Source organism: Chlorocebus sabaeus, chromosome 25, assembly GCF_047675955.1.
Source record: "Chlorocebus sabaeus isolate Y175 chromosome 25, mChlSab1.0.hap1, whole genome shotgun sequence".
Lineage (NCBI taxonomy): Eukaryota > Metazoa > Chordata > Mammalia > Primates > Cercopithecidae > Chlorocebus > Chlorocebus sabaeus.
In genome coordinates, this window is record NC_132928.1 from 68,850,549 (window position 1) to 68,871,025 (window position 20,477).

Here is a 20,477-nt window from a genome sequence, read left to right on the forward strand (position 1 = left end):
CTGTGGAGGGAGAGAGGGGAAGAGAGGATATACTCTGCTTGCTGTTCAATTTTTCTGTACAACTAAAACTGTAACTTTGTTCTGATTACTTTTAAATTGAAATCCATTTCCTGAAAAATTGCCATCACTGTTTTCTAGTGCCTTTGACTTCTTATCATGGCCCCCTGATGGGGACTGTCCAGAAAGCTCACGCCTCCCTTTGTTCATGAAGGTGGGCGTGTTCATCACTGGTGGGCGTGCTCATCACTGGGTGGTTTCTGAGACTGAAGAGCCATTAGCCTTCAGACTTCCTTTGCTTCAACTTCTAGCTGCAGTTGGCTGGTGGCTATTTTCACTTCAGCAGGAACTTCACTAGATTTGTAGATCTTTGGAAATCAAGACCAAGCTTGAGTAGAATATTTTTCCAGACATCTCTGAGGTTGAATTTGCAACCTCCTGTGAAGATTTGTCAGTGTTCTCTGAATCCTGGGTTTTGAAAGCTTCCCAGTTTCATGTTTGTCTATGATTTTTACAACATGGTTCTGAAAGTTCTGGCAAATATAATGTTTTAAATGGACACAACTTTCGGACTTCCATGTTGGTGTCTGTATTGTCCAGTTTTAGCAAGAACCCTGCTAAGTCAGTTTAACCAGATTGTCCATATTCAATATCTGATCACCATCAACAACTGATCAGGTTCCTCATCTTCCACCACTTGCCAGGGGATGTCTGATCACCCTGGCCTGCCTTCAGCAAGAATCCTCTTAGGTTGGTTTAGCCAGAATCCCCCTTAGCCCTAATGCTTCCTCTTACTAATTTTCCATCCAATGACCACTCCCTCCACTCTACTCCTTCACCATAAATTCTCACTTTTCCTTGTTGTATTCAGAGTTGAGACCAATCTCTCTCCTGCACTGCAGAACACCACTGCTGTGATCCCTATGCCTATCTCCATGTTTCTGAATAAATAAAATCTCCCTTACCATCTTTTTTTTTTGAGACGGAGTCTCGCTCTGTCGCCAGCTGGAGTGCAGTGGCACGATCTCGGCTAACTGCAACCTCCTCCTCCCGGGGTTCAAGCGATTCCCCTGCCTCAGCCTCCCAAGTAGCTCGGATTACAGGTTCGTGCCACCACGTCCAGCTAATTTTTGTATTTTTAGTAAAGACGGGGTTTCACCGTGTTGGGCAGGATGGTCTCCGTCTCTTAACCTTGCGATCTGCCTGCCTCGGCCTCCCAAAGTGCTGGGATTACAGGCATGAACCACCGTGCCTGGCCTCCCTTACCATCTTTAATAAATGTCATGATTATTTTTTTATTTAACATTATCTCCTATCCCTGCCCTTCCCACCCTACACATGCTTACAAAAACCCCAGTGTCTCCCCTGTCTAACTCTGTTTGGAAGAGGCAGTACAGGATCATCTGCCAGATAGTCTCCCTCTCAGCCCCTGCTCCTAAGTCACAGGGCATTGATGTTCTAGACTAAAGTTTTTCTGAAATGAAACCATAGCCACACACTGCCCAACATGTTTTTATTACCATAGTGTTGAAAAAAATATATAGAGATTCACTGAGGCCCATATAGGAACTGGAGAAACACATGGAATCACCATGCAGGAAATCGCTTAGAAGGAAGCTGCAAGATATTATGTGCCTATTAAATAATGGAAAATGGAATGTGCATTTTAAAAATAAGCCTTTCACCAAGACTCAAGACAAATGAGATCATCTTCTTGGAAAGAGCTAGCCAGGCGTGGAAGAAATCCCACCATCCATGTTCAAGCCTTTACATATGAGGATGTGAAGAGGCCAGAGGCCAAGACTTCTCACATCCATTCACCAGGGGTGCGGGGTTGGTAATACTTTTGGTTCTCAGACAGGATGAAAGAGAAGCACAGAGGATTTTGTTTCGCAGTCTGTCTCTCTCATCCTCTTCTCGTGTCTGAAATATCTAGACACTGCCCTTAATTGTGCTGGGGAACATGTGGCCCAGACAAATGAAAACCGATCAGTGCCTCATTTCCTCACTTTACAAATTCAGGAATTCTAATGTTGTCTTTGAAAGAAGGTAGAACAGGCACAGAGAGAGGAATACTTACTCACTTCCACACAACCTTCTGGAGGAACAGTGGTGGCCCAGCCTAAAGCCTGACGGAAGAGAAAGAGTGGTAGGAGCCATGAAGAGGAAGGATGAAGCAAAGATGGCTGACGTGACCATGGGACAGACAGAGGAAATGGTCCCGCTAACACAAGTGAGTAAACTGGAAGCAGGCATGGTGGCACGAGCCTGTAACCCCAGCTACTCCGGAGGCTGGGAGGATCATGTGAGTCCAGGAGCTGAAGACCAGCCTGGGCAACATAGTGAGACCTTGTCTCAAAACCAAAAACAAAATGGGTCATTGTGACGAGGAGTATATTTCAGTTTGAGATTTGAGGTCACTATGGAATATCAATGTAAAAACATCCCGATGGAAAATGAGAGTGTGGGAGTGGATTCTTCGTGAGATTTTGGAGCTGGTGATTTGAATTTAAAAGGTGCCAATTCAGATAAGTCATTTAAAAGCCAAGATTTCACAAGAAAGCGAGCGTGAAAAAAGAACACCTAAAGGTATAGAGCCTTACAGAAGCCTGGTGTTAGGACAGAGAAAAACGAAGAACTTCTAAAAATAATAATAAAAAAGTAACATACAACTCCAAAAAACTGATAATAATAATAGTAAAATAAAGGAGATGTCAGAGATGTTCTGAGATGTGTCATACGGCCCAGAATTTTGTTGGCATGGACTAGAGAGAGATTTGAACTCTGGTCTGTTTGAATCTGAAGTCCATTCTTTTCCCACCACTACTTCTTTTTTTTTTTTTTTTTTTTTTTTTTGAGACGGAGTCTTGCTCTGTAGCCCGGGCTGGACTGCAGTGGCCGGATCTCAGCTCACTGCAAGCTCCGCCTCCCGGGTTTACGCCATTCTCCTGCCTCAGCCTCCGGAGTAGCTGGGACTACAGGCGCCCGCCACCTCGCCCGGCTAGTTTTTTGTATTTTTAGTAGAGACGGGGTTTCACCGTGTTAGCCAGGATAGTCTCGATCTCCTGACCTCGTGATCCACCCGTCTCGGCCTCCCAAAGTGCTGGGATTACAGGCTTGAGCCACCGCGCCCGGCCTCCCACCACTACTTCTAAAACAAAAACACATCCCCTCAACCCAAACCCTCTCTCTTCTTGGGCTCCAAAGGCTTCCAGAAGTGCAGTTACCTTCTAGGTCTTCAGAAAAGGAGTTTGATTCAAGGCACCAGAGAGGAGATGGAGAGGGCCAATAGCTAAGACCCAGAGAGAAGCCAGCTCCGCAGTGGAGTGAAGCAGATACCTGGCCTAGAGCCACACCACTGAAAGGTGATGCAACCTGGCTCTCTCTGAGGCTGAAGGCCAAGTTCTGTCCATGGTCCTATACTGCTGGGAGGAGAATATTCTGAAGAAGAGATACCTGCTTGTTACTGAAAAGTCATAGAGGCTTCAGATGCTGATGAATGGCTTAATTGTGCTCCAAGATTACCAGTGGCTTTCAAAAGTACAGATATGGATGGGTAAGGATGTAGGGAAGAACAGTTGTTATAAATGGCTCCATCAAGCATCCTGACCACAGGGAGCACGAGCTTGGTCTATAAGGGGCTGAGTGGGCCCTGGAATGAGGGAAGGCATTTGATTACAGAGGAACAAGGACAGCTGTTTAAAAGCGGAGCACAGTCTACGGCCTTACCACCTTGAATACACCTGATCTTGTCGGCTACACAGGGTCGAGCCTGGTTAGTACTTGGATGGGAGACCACATGGGAACACCGGATGCTGTAGGCTTTAAAAAGAAATGCATAACGAGCTCCTTGAGACTGAGTTTAAGATGAGAGGAAACATTCAATTCAATCCACTACCATTGAGGGTCTTCTATGAGCCAGGCACAGTGATAAATTAAATGCTGGGGATACAGCCTTGAGTTTGATGCAGTTCCTGCTACTAGGAGCTGCAGCGTGGAGGAGGAATGAGGCAGCTGCAGGAACAGACCTCTGTGATAGAGGAGTGAGTGCTCCTGGTGTCACCTGTGATCGACTGATTGCATGTGGCCCTACCCTTCTCCTGGCCTGTGCCATAGTCCCTGCCCCATCACTTTGGAGTGCCTCCCCTTTGACTCTGGGACCAGCCTTGGGATTTGCTTTGTGTCAGCCAATGGGACACAACTGGTATATCGAAAAACCTTGCTCTTGTTCTCAACCACTTCCGTGAGATTGTAGCAGTCTAATTTGACCAGAGTACAAGAGGGACACGCAGTTCAGTCACCCTGATGGCCCCGTGCCAGCTGATTGCAGACACATGACGGAGAATGAGTCCAGAACAGTTCTGCTGAGACCCCCAATCCCTGGCCCAGGGATCTAGGAGCTAAATAGATGCCTATTGTTCTAAGCCATGGAATTCTGATGTTGCTTTGATGCAGGGTTGTGTGGCAATAGATAACTGATACACTATTTGAACAGAAGGGAGCATTGTTTCAGTTTACTTTGGGGTGGTGGGGATGACAAAAAAGAGTAAAAAAAAAAAAAAGAAGGGATTCAAGGCTACACAAGGAAGAGCCTGGGGCAGTAGAGCCCCCATACATTTACATAAATAAGGAAAATAGTACATAGCACGTAAGGCAGGGCAGAAGGTAGAGTAGGGGAGCTCAGGCATGAGCTGGCAGGTGGGTGGGTGGCTTCTTGGGGCTAATGGGGAGAAGCCGTCCTCATGAATGGGAGAGAGAAGCTGAAGAGGCTGCATGGAGGACCAGCTTTGAACAGACAGCGCTGTGTCCAAAGGTGGCCCCAATAAAGCAGCTGTTGTTCTTGGAGCCAGGCCTTTCTCCTGCTTCCTGTGTGACCCTCCCAAGAGTCCAAGAGTCGGAAGCATCATCACACCCACGTTCCAGATGAAGAAAGTGCACCACGAGAAGCAAGGCAGCTTGCCCAAGTCACCCAGTGCAGGCATGACAGAGAGCGCCAGAGCAGGAGAGGAGGGCCCAGGCCGGTCTGGAGCCTCCATTTCTAGAGGAAAGGTGAGAAGAAAGTCCTGGAGAGAGGACCCTGGGGGTGGTATGGGGTTTTAGGAAGGACACAAGAGACCAGCTGCCATGGAAAGTGAAGCTAGGAACAGATCAGGGACTGCAAAGCCTTGGCCACACCTCTCTCCAGCTCTGCTCAGCAGCCAGGAGGCAGGAGCAGGCGGACAATGGGAGTCAGGGCGTGAAACATTCACGCTAAGCTTTAGCAGGAAACCCCAGCAGCCAAGGGATTTCAGATGGAAGGAAAGACATAGATAGGGAAGGAAAGAAACCAGGAAATCCAGGAGAGGATGGAGGGCCTGGCAATTGAAAGAAGATGAACCAAGGGTCTCAGAAGAGCCAAGCAGGTGTTGGGGAGGGATGAGGCCCTGAGCAAGGAGGATGTGGGCAGAGGGGACTTCTGCACCATGAGACGGTTATAAGGCCCCTGCCCACTACCAATACTGTCCAAGTCACAGGAGGGCTGTCATGAAAAACTGCACAGCTGTCTACAAATACCAGGGATAATGACTCACCAGCATCCCACTCCTGGGTCCAGGTGACAGCAGGCATCAAGACACTGGCAATTTGTCTTTTCAAGATTATTGCAAGATCTTTTGCAACGATGGAAATGGGAAAATTCATCCAACACACAATTATGCCCATGTGGTGGAAAAGCACTCATTCCATTTCTTTTCCTCTGAAACTTGGCTCCTCCTTCTCCTGTGACTTGGCCAGGGCCAGGCCAGGCAGATGGAAAAGCCAGCGTCTGTGATGTGGAGGTCGTTCATGGCACAGGGCTGAGGAGCCTGGATGTTCTGGGAGAGCCCTGCTCGTTCATCTCATCTGGGGAAAATATTGCCTCTGTCCACGGGAAGAGCTGGGTTCCGGCAGCGAGGGCGGCCGCTTGCAGCTGACAGGGTATTAACTGTGAAGCCTTCAGGTGGGAAAATAAAACTCCCCACCTCTCCTGCCAAATGAATATTTAAATTGGGGCCAGGTGTGGTGGCCGGGCACAGTGGCTTACACCTGTAATCCCAATACTTTTGGATGCCAAGGCAGGTGAATCCCTTGAGGTCAGTAGTTCAGCTCGAGACCACCCTGGCCAACGTGGTAAAACACCATCTCTACTAAAAATACAAAAATTAGTCAAGCATAGTTGTGTGGGCCTGCAGTCCCAGCTACTCAGGAGGCTGAGGCAGGAGAATCACTTGAACCCAGGACCCAGAGGTTGCAGTGAGCAGAGATCACCCTACTGCACTCAAGCCTGGGCAAAAAGAGTGAGAATCCATCTCTAAATAAATAAGCAGGCCTTTTTTAAAAGAGGGGAGAAGAGGCCCGGAAGAAGCAAAGTATATACCAAAAAATGAGCTGTCCAAGAGCGTGAACCCTTCAGAGCAGCAGTAGCCCTGGCGGCGGTGCAGTCCAGCCCGGTGGGCCAAGGATGGGTTTGGCCTGGATTTCTAGAAATAGCCTGTGGTGAGGTCTGCTCACAGGGACCTTTATCTCCGGAAAAGCCGGGGGACCACACGCTTCAGGTCACTTGCCTCTGGAGATTTAAGCATTTCTTTTTCTAGCTCCACATCCTGGTGGCTGACCTTGGTGGCCTGGTCTGGGTCTTCCCCCGAAAAGGTTGGCGGTGCCTGGGGCAAGAGGGCAAGAAGTCAAAGAGCTCCATCAGCAGAGATTTGTTGCCTACCTTGCCCAGTTCGTTGGACTGAATTCCCCAGGACCCAAACTGCCCATTTATGAATTTCTGACCCGACCTAAAGACAATAAGGTTTCGGAGAGAAAGCTGACAAAACTGTCTCTGTGTATCTAGAAGACCGAGAGTGTCACGGACTGTGAAATGTCACAGGTGGTGTCTTTTTCCTCCAGCAAATGGGCCCTGAGGCTTGGGCAGCCACCACCCCTGATATGGTGCCAAAGTTGGACCAGATCCTGCCCAGTAACGGGGTGCTGGAGACGTTGATCCAGACTGCATCCATCCTCGGAGACGCCCAGAGCCTCTGGACAGCGAGCCAAAGGAAACGGTTCTAACAGAGCATCTGCCTCCAATTAGGAAGAGCACAGCACATTGGAGAACGCGTTTTCTTCCACAAGCCAGGGAGGAAACACATGTGGGATCCAACAGGAACCCCATCCTGGCTTCCCCTCTCAGTCACACTGCCAGGCTCAGGGCAGGACGAGGACACATGGCTTTGCCTCTACAGCATAGAGCCCCACGGAGGGGACTGACAGGAGCACCATTTAGAACTCCTGAAGGCTTGTGACGGTCAGAATCTCAGCAGGCCCTCTGTGGAGTGGTTCTCACTTTTCTGAATCAGAGACCCCTTTGAGAATCCGGTTAAAAAAAAGTTATGAGTCTGTTCCTCCAGTACATGCACAGACACATAAGAACGTGTGTGTCATTTCAGAGCGTGCGCAGACTCCCTGACCACCTGTGGACTGCGGGTTAGTTCTTGTCTCCTCTGTCTCCCTGAGCAGGTGACACATGGCTAATAGTGTGCAGAGCAGGACTGGACTTCAGAACTCCAAACCCAGAGCCTTTTTATCTCTCTTCCACTGCCTCCATCTGCCTGATAGATTTCAGAGCCTTTCGAGAGCCTTGGAGAATGGAAACTTCCCTGTGTTGATTCTAATCTGGACTTCATTCACCCCTGAATCAAGAACTCCAGTGAGGCCCCACCTGAATCAAGAACCCCAGTGAGACCCCCTGTCCCCCCTCACACTTTTAAGGCTTGCATCCACGGCTTGAAGTCCCACACCCCTGGGAGAGTGGCTTAGGGTCAGCCAGGTATTGGATGCCAACAGACTTGTCTAGGAACTGCTGCCGCCACGAAGACACTAGGCTTGGAGAGAGAGTAGAAGGTCTCATCCTCAAGGTCTCATCTCCACCAGGCCACAGGGTCCCAAAAAAGTCACATAGTAAATAGAAGGGGTATTTTTCAGGCCCAAATTATAGCCTGAGCTAAACTAATGAAACCGGTTTATTAGGTCAACTGTATTCACTGGGGAAATAATGCTCTTTTTTTTCTCCAACTGTACTACCTCTGAAATTCCTCTTCCCTTCTTTGGACACTACCTCCACCATTCCCTAAGGCCTTCTTCTTAGGGGCAATGACTCACTTTCTGGCACTAAATGTGCAGCTCAGGCCCAGCTAGCTTCTGGGTGTCCAGTTTGCACTCCAGGCAGTGGATGGGCCAGTAGCTCTCACGATGGTCTCTCTTGTTGCCCTGCCGTGGAGATAGCCCCAGATAGCCCCCCACAAACATATGGGGTTTTCAAGGATGTGCAGAGGGAGGACATGAATTGCCAGAGCCACCTGGCAGCAGCAAGGCCAGCAGAAGTGATGCCTACCAGGTGCCAGACACTGCTCCAGAGACCGGACATTCTGCAAGCCTGACAGAGCCTTGACTCTCAAGGAGCTGGTGGTCTACTGGACATGCAAGTCAAGGATGCTTTTATCTGGCAGCCGGAAGATGAATGTGCTTTGTAAAATGACTTGATTATTAAGATCATAGAGAGCAGAGACGGCTATCTATGTCGATTTTTATTACAGTTTAATCTAGAAAATCCAAAAATAGCTATATGAGTCACCAGTCAGGAGATGTGTTTCAGGGTAGATGGCAGTTTGCTGAGCAAAGAACCAGGAGGCTGTAGGGAGAAAGGACATGTTGTAACCCTAATGCCTGGAGGGCATTAAACCTCTATCCCTGCTTCTGATTTGCATTTGCTACATAAGACAGACACTGATACAACAAAACTGTAAGCAACTCTCCAAGCTATAGGATGCAGCTGTCACCGAGTTTCAGGGGAAGGAAAGGGCACCAGAGTTTGCTTTCGGGCTGCTTTGATAATGAGCTCCCTGATAATGACAAACAACACAGGTGAGGTTTCCGCTATGTGCCAGTCTCTGTTGACTGTGCCTGCCAGTGTTATTCCTTTCGTCCTCATACCAACCATATGACACAAAACTATTGTTTTACCCGTATTACAGATGAGGAACTTGGGAAAGAGAAAAGTTAAGTCACATGTCTTATGTGACTTACTGATAAGAAGGCACTTAGAATTGGAAACTCTTTCTGGGGTAATTGAAGCAATTTGTAATTGTGCCCCTGACAGGACATAACCAATGGGTAGGGGAGGATGTTCATGAGTGGTCCAGTTCTAGGAAGCAGGTAATTCATGTAATAGCACATTTTCCTAAATGGCATTGCAAAAGTGGCTGTGGCTAGAATCCCAAGGGATTTGGGATTCTGGCAATGAGAAGTGGAGAGAAACTGTCCAAAGTGCAGGCTATTTATTGATCACAGAAACCCTGCATCAGTGCTGACTGAGTCTGGGATGCAGGCTGATGCAAGGAAAGTGAGTGATTCCAGGAGAAATCAGCTGTTCTGCCTGCCTCCCATGGGACCCTAAAACTGCACCGTCTGCCTCAGTACACTACCTTTGCAAGAGCCCATGTTGGAGGAGGGCAAAGGTGCCAGGGAGAGCAGAGCTGGATATTCAAGAGCTGGAAGACAGAAACCAGAGTATGCAGGGCTGGTCTGCCAGGAGCAGAGGGCTTCTCAGCCACTGTCCTCATCCACTACCCCTGTTCTGGTGCTGCCAGGCACAGAATACACCTGGAGGAAGAGCTGAGTAGAATGAGAGCTGGAGGGTGGGAGCTGGCGTGTTGGAGGGAACTTGAGCATAACTTAGGTCCAGGCACTCAGCACCCCCTCTATGGAGTCAGCCCCTGGGGAGTCAGAAAAACAGAGGTAGCGAATCCCACTGCAGGGAGCTGGCAGAGTCAGGTGGCATGCAGAAGAAAGAGCACAGCAAGAAGGGCCTGGAAATGGGAGCAAAGTCATCAAAGGCATGGCACCCTCTTCAGTGGACAGGCATGGCCTCAGAGGTGGTGGCAAGGAAGGAGGACACAAGTCTGGCTAGCTATGTAGAAGCCTTTTGGGGCACTGGGACAGGGAGCCACCTTCTGCCCCCTCACCTCCAGCTGCCCCCGATTCATTGTGCAACTGCTGATAAAATAACGACTGTCACTGATGGCACGCTTACTGTGTGCCGGGCGTTATGTTAACAGCTATTTTATTCAATCCTCTCAGCAACCCTGTGAGGTTGAAAGAGATGATAGAATCCATCACATCACATGGCTGGGAAGGAATCTCAGTCTGTGCAACTCAAAGTCCATTCTTAACCCCCCACCCTCCTGCACACCCTCACCTGGAGCTCCCCAAGCTGAGACTCGAGGTGCTGTCCAGGAGGGTCCCACAGGCAACTGAGGATTGGAGACCCCCGTGTTCTTAATCTTGTGCTCTAGAAGGAAAGAGAGCTGAGTGTGGAGCAGGCACACACCATGCCAAGGCCCCTGGAGCTCAGATCTAAGATCCAAGATGTGTAGGGCCCAGGCACTTTTTGGTCACTGAGACTGGGTCACCCCTCCTGCCACTCCCTGTGTCTTCCCCATCCACGACCCCACCCCTACCCCAAATGTGAGCAGTCAGTGATGCTCTTTTAGAAACCACACTACAGAGAACGTGGCTGTTTTCTGGATGGCTTCAACCTGCTTTCCAACAACAATCAAACCCATGTCACACTCTGGCAAGGCCACGTGATCCTCCAGGCCCTGACACTGGCACAGTCAGTGGCCAGCATTGCCATTAGACATGGGAGAAGCTGAGTGCAGCATGAGGCCTGAATCTACCACAGGGAAGCCATCTCACCCAGGAAAAGGACTTCTGACCCTCAAAGCAGAGAATGTACCCAGCCTATCTGTGGTTAAGAGACAGCTCATTCATTGAATGAGAACTCATTCATTGAACTCATTCATATGAAAGTCATGGCCACTCATCTGTGCACCATGTCTCTGAAGAAGCCCCTGGGTCTGGGCAGCAGCCAGCCTGTCCACCCCCTCCCCACGGGCTGCTCTCGGCCAGCTGCTCCGTCTCTGCCTCCTGTATACAACTCTGCTTTTTACCTCACTGGTCCTACTCCCCTGGCCCTGGCATGCTGCTCTTGGCTCTGCAGCTGTTTGGCGGGATGCCTCTGAATAGAACATTCAGCCTCTATGTTCTTCTATTTCTTCAACTGGAAAACAGAGAGAAATATGGTCATCATTTTTTTGAAGGGGTGAAGGAGTCATTGGAAGAAATAGCCTGGTAAAGATTCAAAACCCATCGGCTATTTGGAAGAAAAGCTGCTGCATAAATAAGCTGCTTGACCCAAGGCCCATTTTGTACGCTTCTTTGAGGTCGATCTTGTTTATTTTCCTGGCTCACAATCCCCAAAGGTTGGGGTGAGCCAAAAGGCAAACCTGCCCTTTGCAGGGGCCTCTCCTGTCAAATTAATCTGATGACTTGATGGAGTAGTGGGTGGAAGGGAACATAGCCCTGAAAGGTTAGCGGCGGAATCCCTGCTGGAGAGAAATGACGCTGGCCCAGGGGGATGGGCTTTGTGCCCAGCCTGGACAAGCTAGTTCACTTCTCGGGGCATATGCTCTCCCTTCCCCCTCATGAGAATAAGAACACCAACTCTACTCCCTGAGAGTCTCCTAACTTGGTCTCCTGAGAACCCAATGGGGCTGGCAGGGAAGGGATGATTACATCTGTGTTATAAAGAAGAAAACAGACTTATTCAAAGTCGCAGAAGTAAGTGGGGACAAGACTTCGGTCTTCTGCCTACGTGACTCATTTTCATACAATACATACCTTAACCCTAACATAGAGCCATGATACGAGTCAAATGAAAGAATGTACAGAAGGCCTTCCAAAAGGGGGTGAAGCTCTATGCAGTGCTGTCCAGCAGAAATGTAATGCAAGCCACATACGTGATTTTTATCACATAGGTGTAACCACATTTAAAGTGTAAAAAGAAACAAGTGAAATTAATTTTCATTGATGTTATATTTTATTTAATCCTATATATCCAGAATATCATTTCAACATGTAATCAATATAACAAAAGTATCAATGAAATATTTTGCCTTCTTTCATACTAAGTCTTGGGAATCTTGTGTGTACCTTACACTTTCACACACTTCAGTTAGCACTAGCCCCATTTTAAGTGCTCAGTAGCTGCATGTGGCCGGTGGCAACTCTTTGGGACAGCTCGGTCTGTCAAATGGCAGGGCAGGTAACTCCTGCCAGGCTACTCCTAAGCTAGGGCAGCTATGAGGATCCACAAGGCCGACTCGAAGGAGCTAGAGAACTGCTCAGAGACAGAGAACAAGAACCGTGGAAGCAACTCGAACACTTTCACTGCCCAGGTTCCACCTTTATGTCTTTCCACCAGAACCTTTTCCCAACAAAAATTGGATGCAAACCCTCAAGGTAGGAAAGAAACAAACCCAGAGCTCTCCAGTTGAAGGGCTCAGACCAGCCAACAGGCCTCTCTCCAAGGTGTCCCCCGAAGCTCCCACTTGAAATGTTAAGTGTTTTTCTTGTAGACATCAAATAGTAGGGCTTTTTAAAAGTTTTTTTGTTTATTTTTGTCAGAGTCTTGCTCTGTCACCCAAGCTGTAGTGCAGAGGCACGATCTCAGCTCACTGCAACCTCCGCCTCCTGGGTAAAAGCAATTCTCCTGCCTCAGCCTCCCCAGTAGCTGGGATTACATGCGTGCATCACCACACCTGGCTAATTTTTGTATTTTCAGTAGAGATGAGGTTTCACCATGTTGGCCAGGCTGGTCCCAGGAGTTTGAGACCAGCCTGGGCAACATGGTGAAACCCCATGTCAAAAAAAGAAAGAAAGAAAGAAAGAAAATTATCTAGGCATGGTGGTGTGTACCTGTAGTCCCAGCTACTTAGGAGGCTGAGGTGGGAGGATCACCTGAGCCCAGGGAGGTCAAAGCTACAGTGAGCCATGATCACGCCACTGCACATCAGCCTGGGTGACAGAGTGAAATGTTCCCCTTACTTCAAGCTTGTATATTTGGGGGTGAAACATCTGTAGTCATTTTTGTATTTTTTTTCCCTTCTCTGTACTTCATACATCTTTTTTTTCTCTAGCTGTTCTATAGATTTTCTTTATTATTGATTTTCAGTTATTTGTAGCATGCTTTGGTATGTTTGTGTGTGTGTGTGTGTGTGTGTGTGTTTACCCTACTTCAGGTTCATTGAACTACTTCTGTAAGTTTCTAATTTTTATCACATTTTGAAAAAGTTTGGCCATTATTTCTTCAAATTTTTTGATCCCTTCCTCTCTCTCTTTTCTTTCTGGGACTCTCATTACTCATACATTAGATCTTGTAATATTTCCCCACATGACAATGAGGATTTATTCTTCTTTTTCCCAATCTTTTGGTTTCTGTCCTTCACTTTGGACAGATTCTATTGCTATGTCTTTTAGTTCAATAATTTCTGCAGTGTGTCATCTAATTTTAATCTGATACAGGAAATTTTTATTTTATATATTGCTTTGTCCTTTCAGCTTCCATTACCCTCTTCATCATCTTCACATTTTACTTCACATCCTTGAGCATTTGCATAATGTTTATCACAGTTGTTTTAATCTCCTGTGTGCTAATTCCTCATCTCTGTCACTTCTGGGTTGGTCTATCAGTTGATTTTTCTCCTGTGTATGAGTCACATTTTCTTGCTTAGTAAGTAATTTTTGATTGGTTGCTGAATATTGTGAATTTCATGTTGTTTAGTGCTACATTTTGTGACTTTTATTTTTTTGAGACTGAGTCTCACTCTGTTGCCCAGGCTGGAGTATAGTGGCACAATCTCAGCTCACTGCAACCTCCACCTCTTGGGTTCAAGCAGTTCTCCTGCCTCAGCCTCCCTAGTAGCTGTGATTACATGCACCTGCCACCAGGCCCAGCCAATTTTTTTTTTTTTTTTTTTTTTTTTTTTTTTTTTTTTGTATTTTAGTAGAGACAGGGGTTTCACCATGTTGGGAAGGCTGGTCTCAAACTCCTGACCTGAAACAATTCACCTGCCTTGGCCTCCCAAAGTGCTGGGATTACAGACGCGAGCCACCATGCCCGGTCCATTGTGATATTTTTATAAAGAGTTTTGGGCCTATTCTGGTAGCAACTAAGTCATTTGTGAGTCAGTTTGATACTTTCATGCCTTGTTTTAAAACTCTTTTAGGGCAGATCTAGACTACTCTTTAAGGCAAAGTTAACCCCACTTCTAATGCATGGCCCTTCTAGCATCTCTGATGAGAGCCCCACATATGCAATCTGGTTTGCACTGTAGCTGGAGGGAAGTTGAGTGATTCTTGGCCTCATGTAAACTCTGGGAATTATTCATTTTTGTAGCTCCCTGATAACTGTTGCTTCATTGGAAATTGATCTTGTCCAGGCACTAAAGTTTCACACATGTACAGATTGGTCTTTGGCCAAAGATTTAGGAAATCTCTATGCAAATTTCTGGAAACTTTCCTTTCTGGAACTCTGCCCTGTCTATTCTAGCCCCTTTGGCCTCCCCAACTTCAAACTCATCCTCCTTAGCAAAGCAAAACTGCCAGGCTCTGTCTGTACTTCTCCCCCACCCCTGTGCTATAGTCCAGAAATTACTGCCAACACTCTCAAGGAGACTCCAATGCATATTTCTGGAGCTCTTTTTCTGCACAGTTCCCTCATGCAAATCCCAGCCTCCTTTTTGTCTCCAAACTCGTTCTCCTCAGCTCAGAGAAACTTGCGTGCTGTGCTTAGAATCCCCACCTCCTACAACACAATCTAGAAAATGTCTCAAGCCAGAAAGCCGTGACAATCATAAGGCTTATCTCATTCATGTCCTCTCTCCCAAGGATCACAGTTCTACATTGTCTGTTGTCCAAAATCTATAAAGAGTTGTTTCACATACTTTGTACACTTTTCTAGTTGTTTATAACAAGAGGGTAAGCCTTGTCCCAATTGCTCTGTCATTGCCAGAAGCAGAAATCCTCTTTTAAGAACTTTCAACTATAAAATTGTTTGTGTAGTCATATATTTAGTCTGTCTCCTCCACTAGAATATAAGCCCCATGAGGGTAGCAACTATGTCTGTATTATACACTGCTGAATCCCCAGTGCCCAGCACCAGGCTGCAACACAGTAAGACTATGAATAAAAAATACATTACAGTATTATAATCCTGGGGCTGGATGAATCAGGGAAGGAGAACGAAATGAGAGGGTGGAGGGAGGGAAACAGAGAGCATGACACAAAGAGAACTGCCAGGGCCCAAGTGGTTTCCAGATTTGCATTTGGATCTCATTTCCAATCTGGGCTGTCCCTGTGAGATACATGCCTTTCATTTGGACTTGACTATTTCCATAATAAAATGCTTTAAAATGCTGGTATTGTGTTAACGCACTTGACTATATTTTCCAACACTTTCTGTAATGTAGTTAGAAAACTTAAAATAATTTCAGAAATCCTCACACATTATTGTCTATAATTTTATTGCATGACAAACTTCGTTGGAGTAAACTTCAGGTTGCTGTGGTGAAGCCATTGGCCAACTGATGAAATCATTTCTTCCTTTGCAGAGTGCCCTGCCCCACCTCACACAGCCTGTGTGACTTTTGTCCCCAAGGAACAGGCACCAGGTCCCACTTGTATTGATCCACTAAGCTTTACACATGTCAGCTGATGAACTATAGAGTCACACAACTATCAAGAGTGACACCAACTGCAGCCAAACAGCCAAGTCACAAAATGTTGAATCAATGTCGGCCAAGGACCACCTCTGATCTAACAAGCTGGCTAAATAAATGAGACTCCTGTCTCATGTGAGAGCTCAGCAACAGACTTAGGTGATGCACAATATCAAACTTCTTTGCAAATGGGCGCCTACTAGCACGTGATTACCATTGGTCCACTTAAGACCCCTCTGTTATATTTTTTTCCTGCCACCTTTATTTCCACCCCTATTCCTCCCATAGGCTACCATTCTATTCTGTTAAATATACCTTGTTTATTTGCATATATTTAAAATTACACAAGTGGTGTTGCTATATATACTATGATTTTAACGTCTCCCCCCCACCCAAAACTCATGCTGAAATTTAATCCCCAATGTGGCTATATTGAGAGGTGAGGCCTTTAAAGGATGATTGGATCATGAGGGCACTGTCCTTATGGTGGACTAATCTCATGGATTAACAGATTAATGGATTAATTTAATGGGTTACCATGGGAGTGGGACTCATGGTTTTATAAGAAGAGGAAGAGAGACCCGAGCTAGCACACTAGCACACTCAGTCCCCTCACAATGTGATAGCCTGCACCACCTCGAGACTCCGGAGAGAGTCCCCGCCAGCAAGAAGGCCCTCACCAGATGCAGCCCCTCAATCTTGTACCTCTCAGCCTCCATATCTGTAAGAAATAAATACCTTTCTTTTATAAATTACCCCATTTCAGTTCTTCTGTTATAAACAACAGAAAAGGGACTAAGACAATATTCCATTTTGTGTTTTCCTTTTTCCAATAATATGCTTGGTTCAGATCCATCCATATTTCTATGTATACATCGAATTCATTGCTGTTAATTGGTACCTAATACTCCATGGTGTGGGTGCACCTAGCCCTCCTTCCTCCCATCCAGCTTGCTTCCAACTCCCACAAACAAACAGCACTGTAGTGAACAGCCCCGTACAATGAACAGGTGGTCCCTTAAGTAGCTATGTGAGAACTACTAAGGGATATATATGTGGGAAATTGTGGGGTCACAGGATACACGTATAAATAATCTGGCAAAATAGTAGCAGATTACTCTTGACATGCTGCACAGTTCCTCCACCTCAGGATTTCTCAGCCTTGACCCTATTACCCTTCGGAGCTGGATAATTCTTGGTTGTGGGGAAATACCCTGTGGACTGTAGGATGTTTAGCAGCATTCCTGGCCTCTATCCACCAAATGCCAGTAGCACCTCCCTCCCCAGCTGTAACAATAAAAAATGTCCCCTGACACTGCCAAATACCCCCTGGGGTGGGGGAAGTCTCTGCAGTTGAGAACCTCTGCTTTATCCCATTTTTGCCAAAACTTGGCATGATTCAGCTATTTTTTTTTTCTCTACCAGTTATTTTTAGCACCTTTTCATAGACTGACGGTCTTTAGGATTTTCTGTTAATTTTCTATTGAGATCACTGACCTCCTTTTGTTAATTTACAGGAGTGCCCTCTATGTTCTTGATGCTTGTGCTTTATCAGAATTGACATAGCAAACATCTTCTCCATTCTCTCAGCTAATTAACTCTATCCATCTTCACTGATAGAAATCTAAACTTTTATGTAATCAGGTTATTTTGCTTTAGGGTTTGTGCTTTTGAAGTTTTATTAAGGACCTTTCTTGCCCTAAGTCACAAGCTTTTTTCCTCTATTAGCTTTACAGTTTTACCTATGACAATCTGGTCTTTAATCCATAGAACTCACCTTCTACATAGTGTGGGGTAGGAACCCACATTTACATCTCTCTGTGCAAATTCATCCACCTATATAGTGAGAATCCTTCCTTTCCCCTGCCAGTTTGTGGTGCCATTTTGATTGTAAATTAGGTTCCCAAAGACACATGGCTTTGTCCCTGAGCTCTCCGTCTTGTTTCATTCCTCCAGTTGTCTGTTCTTGTACCAATACCCACAAACTGTAATTCCATGGCCCTGTAACATGCTTTCACCACAGAGCAAGCCACCCCTCCCTCACTTCTTTAGTGAACTAGTTCTCTGTTTATAACTTAGAGTAATTTATCCAATTTCTCAAACTATCCAACTGGAATTTTTATTGAAGTTGCACTAACTCTCAGGAGGCTGAGGCAGGAGAATGGTGTGAACCCAGGAGGCAGAGCTTGCAGTGAGCCGAGATCGCATCACTGCACTCCAGCCTGGGCGACACAGCGAGACTCCGCCTCAAAAAAAAAAAAAAAAAAAAAGAATAAAAGAAAAAAAGTTGCACTAACTTTATGAAATTATTTGGGAAGTAACTTTTCAAATATTGTTACCCATCCAAGATTAATCAGATAGAGTTTTCCTTAAAGAAGTCTGTGTGCTTTCACTGACTCCTGGACGCTGTATTTGTGCCTGCCATTATGAGGGGTATTTTTTTGTTTCTAGTTCAAATTGCTGCTTGTTAGGAACCGAATTGTCCCTCCTCCACCCCAAATTCCTTTATGTTGAAGTCCTAACCCCCAATATCTCAGAATGTCACTATTTGGAGTCTGGGCCATTAGACAGGTAATTCAGTTACAATGGGGTGGCTAGGGTGGATCCTAATCCAATACGACTGATGTCCTTATAAGAAGAGATTTGGACACAGACAGCACAGACTGAGGAATGACCTTGGTGAGGACACAGCAGGAAGAGGGGCCTCAGAAACCAACCCTGCTGACATTTTTACTCGAACTTCCAGCCTCCAGAACTGTGAGAAAATAAGCTTCTGTCGAAGCCACCCAGCCCGTGGCATTTTGTTATGCCTCCCTAGCAAACCAATACCCTGCTCTTAATTTTAAAAGTTTATCTTATATCCAGGGTTGCCCACTTGTTTTCTACCCAAGTTTGGGTGTGATTCAGAATCACTGATTTCCTCCTAGGGAGCTCCCTCTGGGTACCCATGTTCCCAGAAAGCTGGCAAGTTCATCAGAAGACTGCCTTGGAACAACAACAAAAAAAACTGCCAGAAAAGGCCACGAATAGTCCCACCCCGCAACAACTAGCATTCTCGCACCCCCGGATTCAGCATTTTCCCTCCCTGGCTGCAAAGTGCTGAATACACCCAGGTAGGTTTTGCCTCTATGTTAGTGGCTCCTCCCTCTTGCATAGAAACACTTTTTAAAAAGATGTGTTAATAACACATACTGAGTTACTGCCAAACCTAGAAGCTTGGGAGCTATTTTGTTTCCTCTCATAATGTGTAGATAGAATCATCCAACACTGACGACCCACAAACTTCATCACAAATACTATATGCTACTAAGTCGGCAGGTGCAATTACTCACTCTCCCAGAAATCTCCAGTCCCGAAAGCAGCAAGGTCCCCTTGTGCATAAGTCAGGAGAAGTCTGCCAACCTAAGTCAGCATTTTTCACCATTTTTAGCCATAAAAGCTTATTTAATATGGGAAATTGACATCTCCTTAATCTATAGTTGGTAATTTACCATCTACACTTTAATGAATGGAATAGGACTGACTGGCCATATTTTATTTTGCATTTCTATTCCCCATCCTCCCACCAAAAATCAGCTTTAACTAGATGCAACATGAAAGCTTTCAGGGAGGCAGCTTTTCAGAGCCACTCACCCAATACAATAAGCTTGTCTGGAAAGCCTTGCCAACGCTTCCATTTTGCCCGAGGGCTGTGCAAGCGCCCCCCAGGACAGAGCCCACCCCTCCTGCTAGGAGCCATCACCTCCCACAAACCTGCAGAGGGGACCGTGCCAAGACTGCAAAGCAGGCTTCCGGAAGTGGCTTAAGCTAGCTTTCACTAGCACGAGCCCCTTTTTCTCTTTTGCGTTCAACTGCAATCATCTCCACAGGCTTCCTGACACCAGCAGAGGCCCATCAGAGACACAAATAGCATTTTTTAAATGGCTTTATTAAAGGCTACGAGTATAAAATATGACTAAGTTACAAGTCGTAAGAATTTATTATTTTTGAAAACGTTAATTAAAGAAAGGGAGACCCAAAGAAAGGGAGGCTGTTCCTGACATCCACACAGAGGGTGCGGCTCAGACAGGTGATGGACCACCACTGTTCCCAGTGGGGCTGCACCCCCAAACCCAGGGGGCCAAGGGAGGGGCCCCCAGATGAAACAGAGGCTGGTTGCTGATTTCTTGGGGAAACTTTTGTAAAAATGAAGACACTGAATCCTTGAGCTGAATCCCAGGTGCAGAGACCGGGGGGAGGTGGAGAATCCAAAGTCATGCTCAGGTTTCTCCTGAAAAGTGTGTGTTTTCTAAAAAATAAATAGAAACTCCTGGATTTAGAAACTCCCTCCTGATGCATGGGAGGAAAAACATGGCAAATGTAGAGCTAAGAAACCATCTTTGCATCGACTTTGCCCAAGGTGCAGAGGAAGATCTGCCGGCCAGGCAGGATGAAGACCCACACACGAGCCTGTGTCCTCCGGGTCGTCCCTTCTTCGAAACGCAGAGCAAAGCAATACAACTTGAGGACTCCCTCCAAGATTTCCTAATTTTTGATTTACATTTAATCTCAGGAGGCTATTCCATTAAGAAACATTGTTATTAGAGTTAACATTGCTAGGTGCTGGGCCCCAGTCGGTACTAAGTGAGGCAGAAGCTTTCAATAATATCCACAGCCCTCAGCACCAAGAAGAACTTGGAGAGAATATTGGGCTTTATGAGAAAGTGGGAAAAAAATTAGAATTTCTGGCCGGGTGCGGTGGTTTACGCCTGTAATCCCAGCACTTTGGGAGGCTTGGGTGGGCGGATCACGAGGTCAGGAGATTGAGACCATCCTGGCCAACACGGTGAAACCCCGTCTCGACTAAAAAAAAAAAAAAAA